The sequence below is a fragment of the Equus caballus genome, chromosome 1 (assembly GCF_041296265.1).
Source record: "Equus caballus isolate H_3958 breed thoroughbred chromosome 1, TB-T2T, whole genome shotgun sequence".
Lineage (NCBI taxonomy): Eukaryota > Metazoa > Chordata > Mammalia > Perissodactyla > Equidae > Equus > Equus caballus.
The window spans coordinates 5,165,296-5,182,837 of NC_091684.1; positions in this window are offsets into that span (position 1 = coordinate 5,165,296).

The following is a 17,542-nucleotide window of genomic DNA, read 5'->3' on the forward strand; positions in this document are numbered from 1 at the left end:
AAAACTGAATCTGAGAATACTAAAAGGTCAGCAGTTGGGAGCTGATTTTTTGTGTGGGAAGTAGACAACTAACTGTAGAAAAGAGACATAGTTTTTTGGCCCCTCTTGTCTACTCACTGTTGGAAGAACAGCAGAGAAGAAATCAGAGGCTGGAGCTTCCACAGTTGGACAAGGGAAAGCTGACTTTAGATTTTTAACATCCGCAGTGAGAACATAAACCTATGGAGACTGCATAGAATTCGTATTTGTTTCTGCAAGGACAGTGTTTCTTTGTTTTTCAGGGTCTCCTTCTTCCCCCCACCAATTCTAGAAATAAACTTAGGGACAAAGTTGTGTTTTCCTTTTAGTAATTCCCTACAATATTAGCCAAGTGGCCTTCACACAGTAGCCTAGTGAAGGGTCTTGACTTTGGCTTCAGCTTACTCAAAAGTCAACATTAAGAAAAAGTGATCAAAAAAAGATAAAAGTCAATTGGCAAAGCCAATAGCAGAATTTAATATGATTTCTAAATTGTTGATTCCGTTTATTTCGACAAGACAGTGCGAGGCCTCGACAATTAACTGTGTTAGCTGGCTGAGTGACAGCGCAGTGGTAAGTGGGTACTGAGCTGTGGAGCCTGGAGCAAGCGGGGGTGCTAATTACCGGGCCACAGAAGGAAGGCGATCTGCAAGTTGGACCTTAAATAATAAGAAACATTTAAATCGATAAAGACTTAGGATGAGACATTCCAGTCTGAGAGGCTGGCTAGGTTCGGAATGAGTAACTTTGGTAATTTGGTGTCAGTAGTATGGAGATATTCTTCCTACATAATAAGAAACCCAATCCAAACTGTAGAGTGAGGTCTCCTTGAGTTTGAGAGCACAGACTCGGGAGCCAGTGAGACCCAGGTTCAGGTTCCAGCTTTGCAATTTCCTAGCGTGTGCCCTAGTGACCTTCCAAAGTTGTCCTCTTCTGAGAAATGAGCCACAAAGACAACACCTCCTCCCCGGGGTTCTAGTGTTAGTGAATGACATGAAGGAGCTTGTCACTTAGTGTTACACGTAAATGCGGACACATTGGAGCCCTCACCCGTCGTCACCCTTTGCTACTGACTGGGCCGGCACTGACCTGCCGCTAGGGGTTGGTTTTTTCCCAGATTACTGGATACAGACTGAGCGCAATCAGAAAACTGGCTCGGACACAAAATAATGTTAAAAGCTGGCAAAGTGAAGTCTCTCTCCTTTTTATTTTTCAAGATAAATTATTTTATCGTTTTGTAAAAATGATACATATTTCTTACAAGGAAGTAAAGCGCTGACGAAATTAGTGTACACCTGCATCCTGCCACCCACCTCCTCTTCCACCCGGTTTCAATCAATTATATTATTTCCTTAGCATTCACGTTTACTGCATTTACATACTTATATGTACTTTTACATTTGTTACTTGATTTATCAACTTTAAAAATGACATCTTTGTTCTCCTGATCTAAAAGACAGGAAAAATTAGTGAACATGTAATTGGTTCTAACCCACTCTCCCATTTCACTACCTGACCGTGGAAACTGTGTTTATATTACCACACTTTCCACGTTGTGTTTTGTTCTTTTGTCATAATTCTCACAGTTGTCATAGTTAATGCTCCAGATCAATGGGTTTGATACTCATTCCCAATCCTTGGCCAGTTGTCTTTCCACTCACTTTCTGGTGGGCTGAGGTTTGCCCTCCAGTTGTTTCCATTAGAAAAGCTTAGAGATACTTTATTTCTTCAGTTCTTGAATGTTTGTTTTCTTTAATACTTGAATTACAGTTTGGCCAGGTACAGATTCTTGGGTTCACACTCTCTTTCCCTGAGGATGTTGTAAGTGGGTGGTTCTTACTGTAGACCCATCATCTCCTGGTTCCCAAAGGTCTCTACCGCTCTTGGAAGATCAATGACTTCACGAGCACGCGTCTCAGTATCGCCCATTCCATATCATTTTCCTTGGTTCACAATGTACTCTTTCAATGTGTAGTTTCAGTTGTCTTTTATTTCTGGAAAGTTTTCTTAAATTATATCTCAAAATTTTTTTTTTTCCTCTCCCAGGTTTTCAGCTTTCTTCTCCGGAATATCATCTATGTATGTGTTGGTGTCTTTTTTTCTATCTTACCTACATGTTATTTCCCCTCTCCTCTTGCACACATCTTGACTTACTTTCATTTTATTTGCTCCGTTTCTCAGTCCTGCCTTCCATGGGCCCTACTGTGTGCCAGTAACAGATCTTCCAATTGCACTATTGCTGAGGTGGCCTCTATTTCTGTGACGGTTTTGGCTTTTTGCCCACTTCTTTTTTTTCTTAATTCTCCTTCTACTCTTGTGACTCTATATATTTTCTGAACTCCTGTAGCTCTGCTCTGAGATTTTGTATTAAAGAAGTAATTATTTCATTAAGTTTTAAAAAATTCATGGGGCTTGTTTGGTAACAATTTTCATCGGCTCTGTGGAAATCTCTTCCTAGTGAGTGTTCTTTACCTACCATTTGTTTTCCTGTTCATTTCCCCCTCTTTCCAGTAGTGTTTTAAGTGTCTTCTGTGCTTATTCATTTTTTAAAGTTATTAATCATCTTGGAATGGGCTGAATTATTCACGGGCCAGCCTCTTGAAGAAGTTTAATGCTGGCAAAGGCCAAGCCAGTGCTCTGGGAGAGCTGACATCTTCTTCACTAGCAGGGCACTTCTTAAGACAATAACTTGTTTTGGTGTTTATCTCTCCCCAACCCAAGAGATCAACAACTTTAAGACTGCCTCTAATTTAGTCCCTTCCCCATTCTGCCTCTCCACCGATTACCTTCTGCAGACGTGGTGAGTTTGTGTGTTTCCTCCTTCTGCCTCATCTCTCTTGCTTCTCCATCATGCCAAACAGAATCTGGAGGAGAATTCTTTACCATGTGGCATACACAGGTCTTTTGGTTCCAAACCAGGGATCTTAGGTTCGGCCCCTCTTGGTATATTGCCTACTATAAAGAATTATGACTTGAAAGTTTTACATGAGTCCTGTGGCCACAAGCAGAGGGGATTTGGGTGAGATTTACATTTAAATCAGTAGGTTTTGAGTAAAGCAGATTAGCCTCCATCATGTGGGTGGGTCTCACCCAATCAGTTAAGATCTTAAGAGAAAAAAGACTGAGGGCCCTCTAGGAAGAAGAAACTTCACCTTTGGACTTGAGCTGAAACAGCAGCTCTTCCTTGGGTCTCCAGCCTGCCAGCCTACCCTGCAGAGCTTGGACTTGCCAGCCTCCACAATCATGAGAGCTGTGAGCCAATTCCTTAAAAGAAATCTCTCTCTCTCTCTATAAATACATATACATAGCCTGTTGGTTGTGTTTCTTTGGAGAGCCCTGACTAATAGAGCAGGTTTGAGGATCATCAAAGATGTTGACGTGGGGAGTGCACCCAGTGAGGGGGCAGTAAGGTGCGATCTTAGCACCAGGGATCACCCAGGGCCCAATCGCTGGGGCTTTTCAGGCCAGAGTAAGAGTCCAGGGAATTCTTTTTGAAGTATGATGAGGAGAAAGCCATGTAGACTGTTTGTACACTGGCTTCCGTACTGCCCTCCCTGCACTCCTGCCTTTGGGTAGTCCCTCCCAAGCTGCCTTGGGGTTGGCCACATGCCTTGATTTGGCCAAATTGGCAGTAGTGAAGAGTGCATGGGTGTGGGATTTGCCCTGGCTTGCTGCCCTTTGGCACCTTGTGTCAGCCTGGCAAAGAAGCCCAAGCTAGCCTCCTGGAGGCCAAGTGACCCATGGGACAGAGGAGAACCAAGCCAGCTCAGCCCCTGTCCCTTGACCACCACCCTGACCATTTTCATTCTGTGCAAGCTGAGCCCCCAGCTCAGCACAGAGGTCAGCCAAGTTGGCTTTGACTAGAAGAACCACCCAAAGATCCACAGGATCTTGAGTAATAATAAACGTTGGATAAGCACCATGTTTTGGGGTGGCTCATTATGTGGAGAAGACTGATTCAGAGCAAGTGAAGAGTAAAAAGTGGGTATGGGAAGGATCCACATCAGAAAGGAAGGAAAGTGGGAAGAGGTTGACATGTGCTCCTCGCCTCCTGCCCCCTGTTGCTGCTGCCACTTCCACGCTGAAACCCTGGAGATTCCCCATTGTCCCAACAATCAAATCCAAAGTCTTTATGGTGGCATCCAGGGCCTCGGTTTGTTTCTCCAGCTTGTCTCAGGCTCTCATTTTGTCTTTCCCTCTCCTCCCCAGAGACACTCCAGAACGCAGGTACCTCCTGCATCTCTGAGCCTCTGCATCCCCTTTGTGACCTTCATTATTTTGCATATGCCATTTCTCTTGCTTGGAATACTCTTCTAACCTGCCTGTGGAAACTGAATTATTTTAAAGTTCAAAGTAAAATGTGCTGTCTCTAAAAGCTTTCCAGGCTATTAAAATCAGATTCAATTACTCTCTTCTCTGGGCTTTCAACAGTACTTTCTCTATACTCTTACATGTTATTTTCTGTCACTTGACTTGTCTTCCAGTTTGTCTGGTAGGCTAGAAACACTATGTTGTGAGGGAGAGTGTACAAGCTTTGGAATCAGGATGGTCTGAGTTTGAGCTCAGATGCCATTACATGCTGGCCATATCACTGGAAGTTATTTAATGTCGCCAAGCTTCAGTTTCTTCATTTATCAAAGAGGGCTAATATAAATATCTACAGAATAGCACTGTGTCTGTCTTCTGCAGTAGACTGTAAACTCAGTAAGGGCAGAGGATGGGTCTTTCTTATTCATTCCTGTACCCCAGCATCTAGTACAGAGCCTGGTTTATAATAGGCACTGGGTAAATATTTGACGGATGAATGCACAAATTAATTTGTGAGATTGTTGTAAGCAATGAAATAGGTAATTGACATAAGGTGCTTGGCACATGGCAGGCTTTCACTGTATGGTTGCTGTTATTACTCAATTGAACATAGATATTGTTCCAACTTATGAGGGTTTCTGGAGGCTGGAGACTCAGTTTTGTCTACTGTTGTGTTCTCAGCTAGACCCTTCCATGTAGTAAGTGCCCTGAGCCATTGAATACAATTTCATGATCTTTGCAGCTGGAAACAAACCTCAGGCAGAAAACAAAACAGATGATCTCTTTCCTTTTAGAGTTTATGGCTCTCTGTGTCCATATTACAATATTGTAATATTGTAAGCCCAGTGGCCATTTAACATGTATATTTTATTGTGGAGGGAAGATAGACTAATAGCTTATGTTCACTGAGCAGTTACTATGTTGTGGGTCCTGTGTGTATTTTATTTTTAACTTATTTTATTTTATCCTTACAACAACCCTATGAGGAAGTCGCTATTACTATTCTTGATAAACAGACAGGAAAGCAAAGCCTATGTAATTTTCTCAAGGTCATACAGCTGGGAAGGGTGGAGCTGCGATGCAAACCCAGGTGGCGTGATGGCAGGATGTGAACAGGAGGGATTCCGCCCCGTTGTAGCAGCGGAACCTGTGGCAAGTTGGATAACCATTGAGATGAGTCTTAAAATAGCATCTGTCCTGGGAGTATTTGTAAAAAAGACCATAGGATTTAAAGGATACAACATTTGGGTGGTGGATGGGAAAATGGGAAAAACCTGGGGTTTGGAGCCTGACATGCCTGGCTTTCTTCTTTATTTGCATTGTGATCTAGGGCAAGTGACTTCTTCTAGATTTAGTCATCTTAATTTAGTAATGGACCTAGTGTTATCTGCTTAAATGGATGGTGGTAATGAGTTTAGAATGTGATAATGGTGACAGTTCCTGGGCCAGGTAGGAAGTCAAGGGAAGTTGGTTCCATTATTTCCAAGGTGTCATGCCCTAGCAGAGCCTCCTGTCCCCTGGAGGTAGTTCGGGCATGAAGCACCACCAGGGGCCCAGCTACCATGGACTCTTCTCCTCCTTCTTGATGGAGCTCACTTTCACTTTCTGAGGGCTTTGCAAGATGCTGGAAATAGAGAAAAATTACCTGTGTGCTTTGTCCTAGGGCGACTTTGCTCTCTAGGCTGTGGAGGACACTCCATGACACTGGCCTGCTCCAGCAGTGTGGGCACCCCTCCAGCCCTCGGATCCAGCTCTGTACCACCTGGGCACCTGCCTCTTCCCAGGGAAGATTCCACGTGAACTTCTCCTTGTTGATAAAGTGTTTGCTGCTTCTTTTAGTTTCTCTAGGAAAATGGTTCTCAGAAGTAGTTTGCAAATGTGAATCAACCAAAGCACTAGTTAAATGCAAATTATTGGATCCTGCAGCCCTAAATTCTCAATCAGCAGGTCTGGAGTGAGGGCACAGGCATCTGAGTTTTTAACACACAGGTGGTCTGAGCATTACCCTTTGACAAATGTTGCTTTAGATATCTGTGGCCAACTTGTCCCTGTTTGCCGGGGACTTTCCCAGTTTAGCCCTGTGTCGCAGGAAGCCCTTGGTCCTGGGAAAATCAGGATGGATGGTCACACTAAAGATACGTAAATTCTGTCTCTTCTGGACTCTTAGGGACCATCTACTTGGGCTTGGAGGTGGACTCTGAGTTTCAGTTCCTGAATCTCCTGAAGTCACCTGTCATCAAATTATTGGATGCTACGCTTAACCCACTGTTGAGGACACACAATGACTCTTGGCTGGACCCTGCTGCTCCTTGCTTACTGGGATACAGCTGTGGCAGTCTCCCTTTTGCCTGCTGGGCTGCATTTGGTCCCATTGCCAGCAGGTGGATCCAGCTCCCCAGCACCTGTCCCACCATGGGGCTTGTTGATGTCCACATGTTGGTTTCTCCAGCTCCTCTGCCCTCGGCCACTTGGGAAGGTGTGGCAGTGTGACTTTTCCTGCAGAGAACAGGGGCTGAGCTGCCACACAAGCCCGGGTTTTCCAATTTGAGCCATTGCTGAGCCTGTAATATCTCTTCTGTCCATTTGAGGAGTCACTGCTCTGCTAGTATCTAATTCATTACTCATTAAAGCAGTTTGAAATAAGGCACAGTGCGTACTAAAAAGTGCTATATAAAACCAAATTAAATATATTTTAGTACAACTGCACTCAACCAGTTGTTCCCAAGAAAACCTGATAATTAGGACTCTAACTTGGTACGATGGTGTAATCTAGCCCAGAAAAGATGCTTATTATAGCCATGCCATTCATACAGGCACTTATGAAAATGCTTCAATTACATAGAATATTTTAGGAGTGTAGAAGGTGGCTCGGAAAATCAGTTCAGATGGAAGGTTGGCATTTGGCATCTCAGCCTCTGCCTCAATATAAATTGTTCCGCATTTTTTTTTTTCTATCATATTCTTTCTTCTTCCTCGCCTCTCTCTCTTATCAAGTCAGTTTTTCTCTTTCTAATTTCAAGCACAGAAAGTTCTTGCTTTTTGGGTTTACTGAATTAAAATATAAGTTCCTTGTATAGAGTCATCGTATCAGTGAGCTTGGGCACCATAACAAAATACCACAGACTGGGGGGTTAAAACAGATGTTTGCTTTCTCACAGTTCTACAGGCTGGAAGTCCAAGATCAGGGTGTCAGCATGGTCAGGCTCTGGTGACAACACTCTTCCTGGCCTGCCGATGGCTGTCTCCTTGTTGTGTCCTCACATGTAGGGAGAGACAGTGTGAGCAAGCTCTCTCCTGTCTCTTCTTATAAGGGCACTAATCCCATAATGAAGACCCCACTCTCATGACCTCATCTAGCCTAAGCACCTCCCAAAGGCCACGCCACCTCATACTATCGCATAGTGGTTAGGGCTCCAACATATGAATTTTGGGGGGACACATTCAGTCCGTAACAGTCATATTTTTAAAAAAAGTATTTTCACTAATATGTTCTAATTTACTTGGAGTAAGTAATGGTACATCCGAACTGATGATTTGCCGTGTAGATACAGAAAAAACAAAGGCAAAAACATTCATCCAATCTCAAAGGTCCCTTTGTCATGTGAGCTCTGAGGTGTGGATCAGAGGCTGCCTGTGTGAGCAGCTTCCCTGTGAGCCCTCGTGTCTTCTCAGCATGAGGGTAGACCATGTCAAGTTGTGTCGCAGGTGCTCCCTAAATGTGGCCAATGCAAACGCAGCCGGAAGGGCTGCTCTCGGCCCAGGGTTGGGAGACTGTCCTTGAGTGGTGGGCGGAGATCAGGACGGACTCGCCAAAGTGCACTGGTTTCCTCCCTCCGTCACTGATGCGTCTCCTCACTGTGTACTATTTCCTATCGTTCTGATGTCTGCAGTCATATCCGTGAGCAATATAGGTGCTGCATTAAAATATTACCTTACTTAGGAAATTTCTGAAAACTCACCACAAAGATGTAAAGTTTCCTTCACAAAGTTTTTGACTATAGGGAACCTTTGAGCATTTCAAGAATTTCCATATTTAGACATGTGATTTGCTCTGTTTAGTTAGGGAACCATGAACCCACTAGGCAGTGTATACAAAATGACCTTAATGTGGACCACATTTGAAAGTGGCCCCCTGACACTCAGTCCCCGGGGGTGCAGGCTCCTTCCATGGAGCCCCAGACTGTCACCAAGTCTTCCCGGTCAGCTCCTTAGCGCCCCCCTAAACCCCCCCAGTTTCCTTGCTGTGTCACCCTGATTCTTTTGGTCCATAGCAGGGGCCCAATTCATCAACTACTGCAGTATCCAAGGATTATCTATGTGAATATGTCTCTCTAAACCAATGGTGGATTCCTCAAAAGCAGTATTCACTCCGCTTTTTGCATGCCAAGACATATACTGGGCTCTGAAGCTATAACACGGCTATCTGGTCGCTCACGGTCTAGTAAGAAAGAAAGAAAAGTCAGACTGGGATTCTATGAGAGTGTGGTTGATCCGGATCCCAGATGCACAGGTGCAAAGGAGCATAGAGGATGAGGGGCGACCACCATTCCTTTGTATGGCAGCTAACTGGAGGTTACTGGCTGGGCAAACAGGAGGTTCAGCCAAGCCATGTGGATCTATCTAATGAATGCCTGGCCTCACTAGCTGAGGCTTCCAGTACATTCAGTATGAATGGCACATGGCCTCATGCCCAGTCTGTCATATTGAAGCTGAATGTGCCCCAGCCTATCCTGTTTCGAGGATAAGCCCAAGGCTACTGTTGGTATTGCGTAGTTCTCACTTTGCTGGACCAATTCCTCCTTCCCTCGCAGAGACATGGGCTTGAAGGCAGTGCAGAAAAAGCCAAGACAAATCAGTCTTGGTCACCAGGTAAGTGGAAAATGAAAAACCCAAGAGGTGTAGAAATTCGTAGTCTTAGGAGGTGCCAGACCATGGTAAGAATATTACCACTTTAGGACTTGATTAGAGGGTGACTTCCTGTGATGATCAGAAACTTGAACTTCTTGGTTCCTACTAAACATACCTAGGGAAGGAATGTGTCCACTGTGTGGCGGACAGAAGCCAGATCCAGAGATTGCCCTTCTCTATGTGAGTGCTCAGATGTGGCGACTCCTCTGGATGGGTTTTACAAGAGGCATTTTGGCACCTGGTAAAAAAAACTAATGTCCTATGGAAGCCCAGGGTTCTCCTGGAGAGAAGGAAGGTGGGGCTGGGCATGCAGGAGGGCACTGTGCCTCCGTCAGTCTGCATGAGGCCCACTCACAGGAAAATACATTGTTCTGAGTACAGTGGACCTGACGTGTCCTCAGCTGCTGTTTATTATCTTTGAAAGTCGTTTTCCTGCTCTAGACCCGTGTTCCTCTGGTAGATTAGTAAATTCATAAATATTGGTCATTGCAGGAACATATTTTAAAAATTCATTGAATGCGGTGATTCCCTGAAAACAGTGTGCCCGGGTTTCAGGCATGAATCTCATCTAAATTGAAATGCCTTAGCGAAAACTTGCTCTAAAGCGTGCTATGAGTTATTTTAACTCAAAATTACTCAGTATGTGTGAGCTTAAATCAGATAGACCCACACCTGTATTTTGCCACAGTTTTTGGGTTTTTTCTTCTGTGTGTTGAGTAACAACAGTCTTCTTAAATCGTAGTGGCAGATAGCCAGAGGAAAGAGGTGTTAATGAGACTCAGTATAAATGGAATGAGCGCAGGACTGACAGCTTTCCATAGTGCAGCTGGCGTGGGATCGAAAAGACAGGTGGTGGCACGAAGCTGACCGATCACCTCAGATAATGATGAAAGAGTTGTGACAGGGGAGAGATTCAAGGATCACTGAGGAATCGCACGGGGCCAGGGAGGCGGGGAGTGGCCTGTGATGGTTGAGATGGATCATGGACTCTTCATCCCTCTGGTTCTCAGGTGAAAGATGAGATGACGGATAAGCAGACCCAGTGAGACGACACCAGGATCTGCGAGGAGCAGACCCGGGCTCACGGTGTTTGGGTGGGTGCAGGGCTGTGTTTGGCAGGAGGGAATGGAAAGAGTAGCCCAGGCTCCCCAGCCCTTCTGTGACTTTAAGGAAGGATGTTTGCTCGTGTACATTGAAGACTGTTGCTATTTTTACAAAGGTCATTTCTTTAATCCTTTCAATTCCGGGCTCTGAGATGGCCTTTGAATATTCAAGTGCTAGTTTTCCATTGCTAGTTTAATTAGGTCCTTTTCTGGGACTCTCCTCTCTTCTGTTGCCCACTTCTCTGCTCAGTGGCACATTTTTCAGAAAGCAGGCAAAAAAATAAAAGACAACTCAATCCCCTCACTTCTGGGGGATCTGTAGATACGCCGGATACCAGAGGAGGTCGAGTCATTCAGCTGATGGAAACTTTGGAGATGATCCTTTATTTTCAATGGCCTCTGCTCCTCCAGTAGCTGTAGAACAGATTTCATTTTCCCTGTAATGTCAGAGCTCAACTCCTGCTGGGCCTATTGACCACCAATAAGTCGGGGAGACAGGGTGAAGTGAAAGACATTTATACCCCCTGGCTGCAAAAATAAAATGGTGCGTCCTACTGTCTTGGGGTTTAGGCAGAGTCAAGGGACAGCTGGAGACTTCTGTATCAACAACGCGAAGGCAAGACCTTCGTCCCAGGGAAATACATGAGGATGAAGAGGGGCCCTTAGGAGTTCATAAATACAGGAGCTCGTGGGCAACCGAACCTCCTCAACAGAGATGATATGAAAATTGAAATTTTTGTGTTACCAATAGGTTTTTAACATTCGGGGGATGAGAGCAAAAGGGAAAAATTCTATTACTCTTACCAGGTGACATAAAATCACCTTTCAGATTTCCCTGCAGCACAAATAGAAAACAATAGACTCGGTCAGCTGGGGCCGGAAATGTTGAGCGCTACACACCTGCTAGGATGCTTACCTGGGAAGCACGGGATTTCCGTGGGATTTGTTTCATGGTTTTTGTCTTAGCCCGTAGATCAAGTGGAGCTTATGGAAGATTGATCAATTTCAGTTAATGTTAAAAATTAGTTCAAGACCGTTTTGGAGAAAAATAGTCCTTTTCTGCAATTTCCTGGTAATGCCCTGAAATCTGAGCAGCAATCTTTCTCTCTCCCTTCTACTACTTGGCTTTGTGAGAAATTCCCCTAATGGGTGAGATTTGGCATTGTCACCCTTGAAATTAAATGCTGGTGTTTAAAACTTCATTTTTATAAGAAGAACTTGACATTCATAATTTTTATATCTTTGATTAAATAACTAAAAATACATTACTATTGGGTTAATAATTACTCTAGATATGTTCAGATTTTTGACCATTCCACTGCATTATTATGGCACAGAAGCAAAATTTCACTCATATATTTGACTTAAATGGCAGTCTTTAGGGATTTGAATCAGAAATTATAAGTTCTACTGCAATTTACATGTTAAGTTCTGTAACCCCGTGATAGTTCAACCATTTGTTAAAAAAAACAGTAGGTGGCCTGTGGTCTGATTTTCAATGAATAATTTTATTTTACATCCAGCACAAGGTCCAGCTGAATGTTTCATTACATTAAAATTTCACCAAGTGACATAAACCTTGTAATTAAAAAAGCGTTAACATTTTATAGAGTGCCCAGATAATTTTTGAAAACATTGATATATTCCTTCAAGATGTGGCTGGGCCAGAACTACAGAAATTTTGTCACGTCACATCCTTAGACATGGTTTCATTTAAATTATTTAAGCTGTGAATTTTTCTTTCCTTTCCCAATGAGGAACCTTAAGGAATTCAATGGAAATGAGGAATTACGTGATTACTTAGCACCTGACTTTTGGAACATACTCCAAAATCATTTAAACATGGCTTTATGTTTCTGCATTGCAATTCATTTCTTTTGGATTTTTAAAATTATTTTAAAATGGCTCACAGTTTATTACTGTTGCCTTGTTCATCTCACGTTTCTTTAATTAGTAGTGCTTTTCTGGCATGTCTTAATAAAGGGTAGAAAACAGCATTATCATAGCAGTTATCTGTCTCCTGCAAGGAGTCCCAGAATTACCCATGCCATCCACATCCCAAAATACACATCTTGCCCACAGGCACCCGTAGGGTCTGCACTGTGCTGACATTATTCTTAGACACTGCCTGGGACTTCCAGGAATGGTGTCCCAGCAACAACCAATCAGTATCCACCTATGATCCAGCGCCACCGTACACATTTGGGGAGGGACGACGACTTCTGGGAAACATTGAAAAAAATACCTTACCGTCTGTGTTCAAAGCAGAGGGAGAATGAAAGAGATAGCTGACAATGCCACCTAGCCATTCACAGGTGGGGAGAGCTCCTGGGAAGTATTGTGCAAGTGCAGAAACACTACCTGTCAGATGGAATGGTCCTTCTTTGTGGGTCTGCAAAAATCCTCCAGTCCCCATCTTTGGGGAGTAGACAGAAGGGTGTTTTCCTGTGAGAAGACATCTAGACCTTTGGTGTTCTTGTAGCATTCTTTGGATGTTGTTGGCTTTCTTGCTTTGTATTTGTGTATGTGTGGGTGTAGTGAGAAGGAATTTTTTTTCCCTTACCACAATCTGAATTGTTAGTACATGTGACCTGGGGCTTTTAAAAGGAAAAAAACAGATGTATACATTGAAATCCATAGACAAACGCTTGGAGAAGCCTGTAGCTTTGACTCTGCGTGGTCCTGTTGCCCTGAACAGGCTCCGTTTCTCTAGCGCATGGTTGAACCTCAGTGTGTAGACCTATTCCTGTGCCTGTCAGTCTCTCTGTGTCTCTTTTCCCAGGTGCCATCTTCTGACTGCCAGTAAAGTGCCACTAATTGGGCTGTGAGTTCCAAAGGAAGTAGGAACAGGTTAGAGACCCGTGGATCTCCACCCCAGTAGAAACAGAATGAGCCACGTCTTTTAATCCCCACAAGAGACAGATCAACGGAAAACAATGAGAGCTGCACTGACTGAGATCTGTGACTGTCTCTTTTACCAAAAGGTAAATGAACAAAAGTGATATCACCAAGTGGCAAGAAAGAAAATAAGAGAAAAAAAGATGAGATCTGCTGTGCTCCTTCCTAGCTGCAGGCACTCCTTTTAGACTTCTCTCCTATTTCTTTAAGATATTTGGTGATGAACCCACGAATCTTTTGTGAAAGACATTTTTCTGATTGGGTTCTACCAATTAGGGAAAAAAAAGCGTGGAATATTAATATACAGCAGGCAGTTCATACGGTTCTTTGAAATGCCAGTCTTGAGAATATGGGGCTTCGTGAAATACCTCAAACATAAAAGTTTTTGGTTTTTTTTAGTAGTAAGAATGAATAAAGGGAAACCTCCAGGTAAGGTTTGAATCTAAAATTTCAGGGCAAAGTGTCAAAGCTCACAAGAGGCAAGGAAAAGTTGTCCCCCAAAGCAGCGATCATGGCCACAACTTGAACCAGCCCACGAGAACAGCTGTCGATGTTTAGACAAGAAAAGTGGGACGGGGAGCCTCTGTGGTTTCCTCCTATTGAGGTAAAAACCCAGGATGAGTCACGATTTCAGAGGAAATATCTCTAATGGAGGGCGGCACAAGATGCCACATTGTGCAATGGTCCTGTGCTGTCTTAACTTGTAGTTTTCACAACTGAGGTGGGTAAGTGGGCATAAGAACTTCATGCACGCTCATCACTTTCATGTTGGAGCGGTTTTTAATACATTTCTCTTTTTTAACAATTTTTCACAACTGGAAGTCTTCTCTATTTGAAAACTATGTTTCTTCTTTTTCTTTTTCTCTCCGTGTCTTTTGGGTGGATTCGGTCCCCTCTAGGGAAAAACTATAGACTTGAGTCCCAGGAAGAGGAAGGAGGAGCCCATGCTGCCATCTGAACACCATCCAACCGGTTTCCAGGAGCCGGCGCCGGGCTCCCGAGAAGATGCCCAGTGGGCCCTGAGCTCGTCTCCGTTTGCCGTGGGGATGGTTCTGTCCCTTGAGGAGCCTTCACGGACACAAGAAGCTTAAACTTTTTGACATAATGCGATCAAGGAAAATTTTTCTTAAAGTTATCAAGAGAATAAGGTCTATAAATACACTGATACAAGGTCAGTCCCCCCAAGAATTCGAACCCATTTTCTGTGAAGCCTTTGGGGCTGTGTAAGTCCAGCGACGGTGCGCTTTTCTTACTGAGCGCTGTTGTCAGCATGAGTAACAGATCCCGCCCAGAGAGAGGAAATACCCAGGAAAGATGGCAAAATGCTAATTTTAGCACTTAAAGATTAGTGGATTGGAGAATATTTTATGAAATTGTTCTTGATTAGTCACTTTGTGATTTAAAAAAATGGTTGGCCAATAAGAAATAATGAATGACGATAACACTCGAGACTCCTATATGTCTATTAAAAGTAGACTCGGTTTACGCCTTGGGGTGTTTCTGGTGAGAATTTTCCGCTAGCCCTGAAAAATTTCCTCTCTTCCGCATTTCCCTATGTTCCCTCCCTCTGACACTTTTTTCCTCCTACATAAAACTAAACAAAGCTAAGAGGCGACAAACACAAATAATCTTTCCTTATGGAGACATTTCAGTGGTCGATTAAATTTGAGAAAAAGCTCAAAAAACGTTTACATCTTGTCCGATCTATTTTCCTAGTTCAGAATATTCAAAATATCCAGCTCTAGTGGTTAAAAGTCCCAAATAAACAATACATGACCGTCATACACACCTGAGAGACTTTTTACATGAGTCACTATGCTAAGTGTCTGAAGCTGATGCAGCTTCCTCAGAAAGGACAAGTGCACAACCAAAAGTAAAAACAAATTAATTTAAAAATATATTGGCATCTGTACTGGACTATATATTCTTTCTGTTTCATCTGTATTTACATAGAGCATGTGCTGAATCCTGAAGGCTTATGCAAGTTATGTTAAATGCTGGCTTAGAGGGAGAAATAACCCCTAAAAATGGTGAATAAACTGTGAGACAGTCTCCGCAGATCCCAGCCTGGATGGCGTGCCTCTGTGTCCAAGAGAGATTTCTGTTCAATTTGGCTGAATAGTTTCTAATAAAAATGCTTCCTTAGTTCCATTGTGTATCTTTTCTAGGAAAGAAAAAAAAAATACCCTTTAGAGCAAAAGAGGTTTATCTCACGGTGTTTTGAAACAGTTTTGGTCACGTAGTTTTCTCTAAGACTGTCTCCCCCTCCCCAACCCCCATTCAATTTTCCCCGAGGCTAACAATTTTATATCCAAAGTAAATCTAGCTAAAATTAAGAAACAGAGCATACAGCTGCCCTTACTCGTGGCCCACAGATGTTACCAAAATCTGATTAAAAAGCCCTTAATCTCCTGCTGTACCTTTTCATTAGTGTAATAATCATTTTTGCCAAATATCTAGCAGAAGGGGGGAAAACGGAGAGAGAGAAGAAGAGGTTTTGATCATCAGGATGGCTGCGAATGTGCGTGGACCTAGCGGTGAGAATGAGGAGTTGAGGTAATCCATGTGCTGAAATATTTTTGCTTCTTTTTCTAGAAAATGTGCAATTTGGTCAGGCAGAAAAAATTGAACAGAGCCTTCCAAGCAATAAATCACTGGATTGCTGGTGACATTCATACAATGCGGATATAGTGTTAACTGTACGAGTCAGACAGCCCCTCCTGCACCCAGCCTGTCCCTAGGAGGTGACCTTGTGACGGTGCAGTAATCAATCATCCTGGCGTAGGACACACTGTTTTTGTTTAATATTACACTATTGGAATATATAGTAAACAAAGTGTAAAGGAAATTTGGAGAGCGAGCACTATATAAGGAATTCTGTAATATGTCTGCTGCCTGCGGAGAATCACCCTACTCCTTGCAGCCTGTGAACATCGAGTTTACCAACTTCACGGCGTTCCACACCAGCCTATCTGCATCTCCAAGCTGGCTTTGCTGGGACGGAGCACTGAGCACAGAGACAGCAGTTAAAATTTTAAGGGAAATAAAACCAGAAGTTTGTAGAGACTGGAGACATAATTTACAGCTCTCCACTGGGAGAGACTTTTGAGGCTCACCTCTTTGTCTTGTTTTGGTTTTATTTTTCCTTTCACACTTCCCCCAGTATTTTTCTGACCGAAATACTTGGAAAGAATGGAATCTGATTTCAGAAACACAAATTCAGGCACACATCTTGACAAGTCCACATTCCCCAGAATATTCTGGAAGGGAAGTGAACCAGAAACTGTGGCATAGTATTTTGGGTGTTAACACAGGCCAGCTCCTCCTGGCCTCATGCATTCCCTTCCAAGAATCTATTGTCTTTAAAGTGAGTTACATGCACATAAAGTGGGAATAAAAAATTGGGAACACGGGGCCTCATTAAGCGGCTGGTTGTTATTCTCAGTGTGGGCCAGTTTGGGGCCAGGCTGATCCCCACCATTCATTGCTACTGACGAGATCGAATTTTATTGAGGAGATTTTCAAAGAGAAAGAGGTTTAAATAAATTAATCACGACAAGCAAAAAGACCCTCTTTTTTTCTCAGCCATTCAGCATTTCCTCCAGGTGGTGAGCCCTTTTGGACAGGATGTTGCGAAGCGTATTTTGATTCTATTTGTTAAGAAAGCACCAACACGCCTTCCTTAAAAAGTGGTGGAATTGGATTTGTTTGGGATGTAGCATCATCGGTGGGGATTTTGGGCCTGAGTGAAGGGGAGAATTGGACTCCAAACACACGTAAGTGGAGAACTTTTCACAGCCCATTGAAGTGGCACGTTTTAGTTCACTTCACATCCAAACATTTTCTCCCCAACATATTGGAGTTTTCCCTGATTCTCATGGAAGATCAGCAAGTCAGAAACAGTCAGTTGATTTTCACAATGTGAGTTCTGGGGCCTCTAAATGAGCGTGATAATCATACAATCCGAAGGAAAACAATGGTAGAGTATTTAAAATCAATGTTGTGAAATGTATTCAGAAAGATCGACAGCCGCACATTTCCCATGTGGGCACAGAGCTCATTTCAATCACTGGAAATGAGGTTCCAGGATGACACATCCAAGTTTCTCTTGTAGTGCTCTGTGAGCAGCAGCATCAGTCTTGGTGGGAGTGTGGGGGTCAGCAAAGCCCCTTCTTGCACAAGATGTGGGATGGTGGGAGAGGCGATACTGGGGAGATGCTGGTTCTGATGAAAACCTCAGGATGGCTAGACAATGGTAAGAAAAGTCTGGAATGGAGGGGATATCAGAGGCCACAAATGTCCAAGTA